Source organism: Pinus tabuliformis, chromosome 4_1 (assembly GCF_031772625.1).
Source record: "Pinus tabuliformis cultivar Carrire ecotype Pingquan chromosome 4_1, CPIR1, whole genome shotgun sequence".
NCBI lineage: Eukaryota > Viridiplantae > Streptophyta > Pinopsida > Pinales > Pinaceae > Pinus > Pinus tabuliformis.
Window position 1 is genome coordinate 608899200 of NC_142303.1, and position 9083 is coordinate 608908282.

The following is a 9083-nucleotide window of genomic DNA, read 5'->3' on the forward strand; positions in this document are numbered from 1 at the left end:
TTTCTTTTACCTTTTCTTCTAAAGGCAATCTTTCAATGAAAATCCATCTTATCCATGATCGGAGCCTGAAGATCTTTTCCACACGCTTTTTATGATTTTTAATGCCTTGGGTGTCGCAAATATCTCATTTCATCAACGCACTCCATGATCAATCCCTCCAATAGGTGAGTCACACGCCTCGCCATTATTTCCATTAGAAATTTTAGCTTACAGGGATGAATTCATGGACGTTGAAGTTGTGGCTTTTGTGGCCAATTGGGTGTCGAATACTAGACACACTAGAGGTTAACAAAACTAGTACTTACATACTATTGAACTTTACTGGCATATGAAAACCTTTTTGGGCAAAGTCCTCCTTGAGAGACATGAGGTAAAACATGAGATTCTTCTATAGATGGATGATTGGCAAGCCGCAACATTTTAATATGGCTCTTCGGTTGGCGCATATTGAAGTCCTCTTGGTTCATGGGAAAATCCCATTCTCTCTGAACACCCAATGGATCCAATTGACGTGACCACTTCCTCCTGACTTGCTTCAATAACTAGCATATTTTATTTTCATGTTAGTCTTACTCCTTGCAAAGCAATCAATTATTTGGCTTCTGTTAGATTTTTTATAATTTCATATAAAACCTCTAAACATTTTTATAGAATGTTATATAGATTAATTATATTCAATCCTCAACGCATCCTAGATCATTAGTTTTATATATATATATATATATATATATATATAACTAAAAACTTCAAAATAAGTTGTTGATCTGGTTTCCCATATCAAATTGTAACGATTTAAAAATGGCTATAATTATATTTTAGTAAGTATAGTGTCACTTAAATAATAGTATGTTGTGACTTTGTTGTATGTTCATAGTAAACTTATTAAAAATAAATAAATATTTAAAAATGGAGGTCAAAGAAATTTTCGAGCGTCAAATAAATGATCTTAACCTTGTTATGAGAGAAAAGAGAAATACTTTTGCAATATAGAATTATTTAAATAATATTTTATTAAATAAGTATTAAGAAATTAAAATAAACACGTGACAAACAAAACCAAGTACACCTTGTTATTTAGGATATTATAATTTGAAATATAATACATTATAATTGAAAAGTAATTTAATTAAGCAGATTTATAATAATTCTGTTGCATATGTTTAAAGGGTTTAAATATTTCAAATAAAAAAGAAAATAGAAATACCGTGGTTCCATTTATGACCAAATTGTAAAATTATTACTGGTCCATGGGATAAATTGAAGTCCCAATCTGGTTCAAAGAAATAGTGAAAAGTGTTCCAATTAAAAACACTGGAACAAACAAAATTACGATTGCACCAGCCGGGAATCGAACCCGGGTCTGTACCGTGGCAGGGTACTATTCTACCACTAGACCACTGGTGCGAATATGAAGGCTAGTGCTTTTTCTTGATCTCTGTTTGCTCACTACGAGCTTGGAATTTGGAAACTTCAAAGTGGAGGGAACAGTTGGAGTTTGAGTTACAATTTTAAAAGTTTTTTATCCAGATTTTTAAGTTGAAATTTATTATTAATTTTATTATAATAATTAGTTAAGATTTAATTTTTAATCCGGCAATGCAATTTTCCTAGTTTTATTTTTCATAGTTACTAAGATATTAGAGAAACTATGTATATGACGTTTGGCTTCTTTCAGAGAGAGATAGATACACAAATTTTGGAGAACATTTTGGATGTAGTAATGTATATTTAAGAAGAAATAAATAAATTTGAATTTATTAAATTAGAAAAATTATATAAATTATTAAAATAATTTTTAGTTGGGTTAGATTTTAGATTTTTGTCATCTATTATAATAATGAGATTGTTTTTCAAATTAATCATATCATTCAGATAAACATTTAATATAGTTAATTTTCATAACGATGGTTTGAAATATCGACTAAATCTTAACAATGTAATTAATCCGAAAGACAATTTTATTATAAGTAAAATATTATTGTATGAGAGAGAATTTTACATTTCATTGCATAATTGTGTATTATTGTTTCTGTGTGGGATCAATATTAACATGCCCATTTTCATTTTTTTCTTTCTAGATTGAGCGCGTTATCAAAGTGTTATTCATATATTTATGTTTTTTTAATTGGATTATTAAGTTTTATATGAAGAAGTAATTTTATGAGTCAATAGGAAAGAGATAAGGAAAAATAATGTTACGTTTTTATTTTAAAATTAGAAATAAAAAATATAATATTTATATTTTATTCATTTTAATAAAAAAATTAAGAAACATTAATATATTTTAATTTTTTATTTATATGCACATGATTATAAATGATTTATTGAGAATTATAAGTGGTATAAAGTTAAGATTATAAAATTTATGAATTTGGTTTTTTGTTTGATTTTTTATTTATTATTATTTATGTATTATGTAAATATTATTGTTGTTTTGTTATTACTGGTAAACATTTATATCATATACATATATTTAAACATCTTTATCATATACATATATTTATACATAATTTTGTCTGCAGTAATGATTTAATTATTTTCGTATCATTAATCTCTAAATTAAAAAAAGCCACACACTTCTATAATTTTTTTGGTTCCAATGTAAACTCACCAACTTCGTTAAAATAATTCAATCATGTTGTTATTCTACATTCATGTTGCATTTTGTTTAACATTCAATGGTCTTAACTTAAGCTCCATAATATTAATCATGTAAACTTAAACTAAGCTTTTAATACTAACTATTATATTACAGCAATTTGTGAGTTTTATAGCAGTTAAGTTTAACATTGATTAGATAATGATACGGTATGATATTGTTGTATCTAAAAAAAATTGATAAAGAGACGCGAATTATTATTAAACTCTCCTTATTGTCTATTTGTCACCCTTAAATACCGTTAGATTATAGGTTAGACGATCGAGAAAGGTTGAACCGTTGGATCACAAAAAAAGTAATGAAGAATTGTTGCAGGTATTCGAAAGTAATTAAGAATTATTGCAGGTATTCGATTCACCTGGCCTGGCTCATACTGTGATATGCGTAGAGGGTAATGCTGTTACCCTCGCACAGGAAAGCGTGCTTCCGACTTTTCCATTCATGGTCTCTGGCCCAATTACAGCGACGGGAAATGGCCACAGTTAAGAATTGTTGCAGGTATTCGAAAGTAATTAAGAATTGTTGCAGGTATTCGATTCGCCTAGCCTGGTTTATACTGTGATATGCGTAGAGGGTAATGCTGTTACCCTCGCACAGGAAAGCCTGCTTCCGACTTTTCCATTCATGGTCTCTGCCCAATTACAGTGATGGGAAATGGCCACAATTCTGTGATTCTTGGTCTCTGGCCCAATTACAGCGACGGGAAATGGCCACAGTTCTGTGATTCTTCCAGAGAATTCGATTACTCAAAGGTGCTGCTCACTCTATACTTTTGACTTATACGATCATGGCCGTATTTTATGTATTGTGAGAGAATTTGCAGATTTCAGATCTGAAGGAAGAGCTGAACAAATATTGGGATTCTTTAAGCTGTCCTAACAGTGATGGACACAAATTCTATGGGTACCAATGGGAGAAGCACGACACTTGCTCTCTCAATCTTGATGAGCATTCATACTTTGAGTCGGCTCTTTCCTTGAGAGAAAATATGGACATTCTCGGGGCGCTTAAAGAAGCAGGTGACCAGATACTAGGAGACCGCTGCCAAATTAATTCTTTCATACAAAATCAATATTTAGATTTGTAATAGTAATTGGTAGTTTGTTTGCGGGTATTAAACCTGACGGAAGAGAATACAGTTTGAGGAATATCAAAGAAGCCATTGGAGAAAGCACTGGACAACCGCCAAGAATCGAATGCAACAGACGTGAGGAGGGAGAGCATCAACTATATCAGTTGTATGTATGTGTTGATAAATGGGACGCTTTCACTGTTATCGAATGCCCCCTTTTACCCGCACAACAATTGCCTTTCCATGCTTGTTTTTCCTCCTTTCTGGGACAACGATCACAAGATCCAAGAAGCTTTCACAAGCGAAAACAATACTAATGGAACAGAGGATCATTAGCTCTCCATAGTGAGCATTTCTTTCATCTGTCCAATTTTTAGGGCCAAGGGTTTGTTCAGTCAGGTCGGTTCCTGATCAAGAAAGATCGATTGCATCGCGTGAGGAGCAGGGGACCTATTGCACTTTACCACAGCAGGGCATTGCCTATCCTGGTAAGCATGTTGTAGACGAACCGCCAGACTAGAGATTCTGCTCCTTGATCCAACAACCTGATCAATTATTTCTAATTTTTCGTCCCTCTTGGTTAGGAGTTTTTGACTAGCCATGCAAGAAGTCAGGCCATGAGACCATCTAGTAAAATTCCTAACGAACATAACGCTGTTCATAGTCACCAACATATTTTGGAGAGGCCTGAATGAAGAAAGCTATGAATTTCAATTATTAGCAAAGAGTTTTGACCTTAATGTTCAAGGTTGGTTTAATACCTGCTTCATTTCCTGTCATAGCCAAGAAAGAGAGGTTGCAACGGTCAAGCATCAAAGTATCAATCATAAAACAAATTGTATTAAGAAAAATACAATGTCTAGAACATATGTTTTCCTGAAATGCAACCTCAAATCAACTTATAGGACTCCTGCTGCCACAAAGAAATTCCAGCCTATTCCAAAAACAGAGAATCCAAGAAGTCAACTGAATAACAAAACATGGGTCGTGTGTGCTTTACCATTTACTATTTCCTGTACCACCATTGGAATATTAATACCACAATAAGATTCCCCTCCGACATAAAATGGATTAGATAGAAACTCAGGGAATGCTTCAAACCACTGCATCCAAGATTATAAACTGTACTGAGATTCACAAAAATCTATACACTTGTAAAATATTTTTTTGTAGCGTGATAGAACTGAAAACCTTTATGAGGAAAGTATGTATATCTGAAGCAGCCTTAAAATCTCCAGTCTTGTAATCTGTAGCTGTATTGGAGTAAGAAAAACCAGTCCCAACTGGAGAATCAACAAAAAGAATGTTGGAGACCTACATGTGCAAAACCATTCAAGGTTAATCCATTACAATAAAAATTTATACATTCAGTGGCATCCAAGTTAAGTCCAAGTTGGATGAGAAACAATTTAATAATGGAAAATTCCAAAGTGATGAAAGCAACAGAACATAAAAGTTGATAACAGAGATGCTTTATCAGTGACATAATCTAGTATGCTCACTTGACGAATGTTTGAAAGAGGGAAAAAAATTTGGTGCCCTAATTGAAAACATTTCATTATAACCATAGTGGCAGAGGCAGGAGCCTTGAACGCCAACCTTAGTCCAAGAGTGTGGATTGGGGATGAGCGTGGGCAAACTCCCAGAATTGTTACTGAGATCAAAACTCATTGGACCTGCAATAGGAGAAAAACTTTGGGATAAATATTAGAAGATCTCTATCATTTTATTTTACAAATTTCTAAAAATCACTATTATGTTCTGTTTTTCTCTACACAAGGATTCCATCAAAATAGCCTCCCACCCTGCCTAGCCTTGCAAGTCTGGCAAGTGCATTATCTTTTCACGATCAATGCTGAACATTGAATAGGTAATGTTTCAAGAGTATGAAATCCATAATTTATCGATTTCCGTTATTCTTTGGTTTACAATGATATCTTAGTATTGCATAAGCCTAATTATAACAGCAGTTGACTCGGTTTTGGGTGCCAATTCCAACAACATGGGTAAAAGTGAGCTTACAGTTAGCCATTTGAACAAGCCGTTCCCATGGCCAGATTACACAATTTGAAAACTTAATATGTACAAGATCAAAATTCATTCAGTAAATAGCAACTTTGAGCATTGAAACAGACAATAAGAGCAAGAATTCCCATAGCTGACCAATCTCATAGACAAATCCAGTGAAACCGGTGCAACCAGGACCTCCCTCAAGCCAAAGAAGAAGTGGATCATTTGCTGGATTACTTTCTGACTTCACAAAATAGTAGAAAAGTTCTCTTCCATTGCCCTCACTAACTGTCACATACTTGCATGAATATGAAGAAAAAAAAGGATTTCATGCAGTTAATTGGCCATCCGATAGAATATAAGAGTGGTAGAATCACATCTTTAAGCACTCCATATAACAATTTTCGCTCCTACTCTTTTACATATTTTGAACTCTCCATACAACAACTTTGACTTTAATATTTTTTAGCTTCAATTGTCACCAAATTTATTAAGTATCCATAGAAATTAAACTCTGTTCAAACATATTCACAGTGTGTGCATAACAATTAGAGATCTGTATATATTTTATGCTTTTCTGTCTTTCTTTGTCATATAAGCATGCATTCTACAAGCTATGAACTCTTTGGTTATGTTCTTAATCTTTGCATAAATACACAGCTAATTGTTTATTTACAAACAAGAGCAAATTCATGCATGCTATTTTTGAACATGACTGTGTTAATGAATAAATATTCTTTCCAGGTGCTGCCTTGCAATTCAGCTGAAGTGAGGTGATAATCAGAGATATAATTACATGGGTAATGAATAAATTAACCACAAATTGCATGGACTTCGTCAGGGAAGACATTGTTATGGAAATACAACCAACCTCACTTCAATTAAAAAGAAAACAGTGTGTCTACATATATATTTCTCGAGTGCACTTCTAATAGGCCTCGAAACGCTTTGATATATATGGACAGTTCATTAAAGACAGCGATAATTCTTATTTAAAATGATTCAGTTATTTTCATGACTCATTTGAACATTTAAAGATTATGTCAAATCGTACGTATCTCTATCAGTGTGAATATGCTCAGGCTAAGTCAACAGAATATTTTCTGCATTGCCCCTTCAAGATGATCAAACGTTATCTTCTCTATCTGCCATTCATTTCAGCCCGCCAGCCGGTGTAAAGACTTCTGGTTGTATCCATGTAGTGCCTGGAAAATAGCATCCACGACCATATCCTGGAGCTTATCTGATTGCCGATTTTCTGAATATTTGGCAATTGGATGGACAAGGATATGGGCGCGGGTAAAAATTTCACGGTTTTTATGTCCATCAGATTATTAAATATTTGGGGAATCTGCAATCCAGATAAAACACTTAGTCAAAAATTTAACTGAGCTTTTAAATATTTGGGGAATCTACAATCGAAATAAAAAATGTTGTCAAATATTTAACTGCTCCCCTAAATATTCGGGGAATCTGCAATCAAGATTCCATACAAGGCTGAACCCAAATCCAAAAGTGAGAAGACTAATTAAGTTGTTGGAAAGAGGATCCACAGTTGGATATTTATGCCATGGGATGTTAGGCCAGCTACATAATTTCTGATAACCAGTTCCTCATTATTCAGATTTTCATAGTTGGAAATCATGTTCATGGGATGTTAGGCCAGCTACATAATTTCTGATAACCAGTTCCTCATTATTCAGATTTTCATAGTTGGAAATCATGTTTTGTCTTTGTATCGAAAGGACCTACTAGGGACTCAAAGTTTTTTGTGAGAGCAGAGTGCAGGACCTACTGGAGACTAGTAAAACTGTTTGTTAGCGCAAAGAGTCCATAATCCATTAAATAACAATTTTCAATTAGGCTGTTTGCGAGAGCAAAGAGTGCAGGACCCATTAGAGGCTCACAGACTTTGTTCAGCACCACTAGAGACTCATAAAGCTGTTTGTGAGTACAAACAGTGCACAACTCATTAAATAACAATTTTGAACGAGAGAAATTTTGATAAGTTTGAAAGAATAGGAAACATATGTTATTACGAATTAATGTGAGAAATTTTGATAGGCTTAAAAAAAGAGTAACTTGCAATTGCACCACATGTTGCAATGGAAGGCTATAGTATGTTATAAGAAATTTTAGAAACTGGATAAATATTGAAAAGAAAGTATTTAATTGGATCATCCATATGAAGTTTTCGTTGACTTCTTACTAAAAGAAGACTTTTACAAAGTTATAAGGGATATAACGAAGATTTTTATTAGTATTAAGAATGATGAGCTAAGCCATTGTGGAGTAATTTAGTGGTCTTAGAGCCCGTGGATTATATGTGATGAAGTTGTTAAAAGCTTGACGCTTCTCTATTGTAATATTCGTGAATTGAGTGGAGGGCTTACTTTGGTTGGTTTGGCCTGTTTTAAGCCATGAGAAATAGTAGATATATTATTCAATTTTCTCCTAAGAGATTCGAGGGTAAAATATGGTGTTCATGTATTTTTAATTTTTTATGTGTTATCATATGTTATAAAACATATTTATTTCTATCTCATTTTTTATTGACAAGAAGGGATTGTGGCTTGTAAAAGGAGATGATGGTTGCAAATGTCAAAGCATTATATATTGAGGCTAAAACTAACATAGAGAAGCTTGATTGGGATTTTACCTACATACATGAATATTGTATGAGAGGAAATAGAGGTCTAGTAGGGTGATATGCAACTACAAAAGTGAGATCTAGTGAGGGGATCAATTGTGTGTTAAAATGAGAGAATATAAGTACTGAATAATAATAATAACAAAAAACAATTACTTTGGAAATGGAATTTGTAAATTATTGAATAGAAATAACAAAAAGAAATATTACTTTGGAGATGAAAATTTTAAATTACATGTATATGGCACCCAAATGTAAGATGGTTGCAAATGTCAAAGCATTATATGTGGAGGCTAAAACTAACATAGAGAAGCCTGATTGGGATTTTACCTACATACATGAATATTGTATGAGAGGAAATAGAGGCCTAGTAGGGTGATATGCAACTAGAAAAGTGAGATCTAGTGAGGGGATCAACTATGTGTTAAAATGAGATAATATAAGTATTGAATAATAATAATAACAAAAAAGATTACTTTGGAAATGGAATTTGTAAATTATTGAATAGAAATAACAAAAAGAAATATTACTTTGGAGATGAAAATTTTAAATTACATGTATATGGCACCCAAATGTAAGATGGTTGCAAATGTCAAAGCATTATATGTTGAGGCTAAAACTAACATAGAGAAGCCTGATTGGGATTTTACCTACATACATGAATATTGTATGAGAGGAAATAGAGGCCTAGT

At 33.0% G+C, this 9083-nt stretch overlaps 1 non-coding gene across 1 annotated transcript; it reads right to left on the bottom strand.

Annotated features, from left to right (window-relative positions):
• Positions 1–1333: 1333 nt before the first annotated feature.
• Positions 1334–1404, bottom strand: TRNAG-GCC (transfer RNA glycine (anticodon GCC)). The gene has a single exon. It is a non-coding gene; the product is annotated as a tRNA-Gly (tRNA).
• Positions 1405–9083: the final 7679 nt, after the last annotated feature.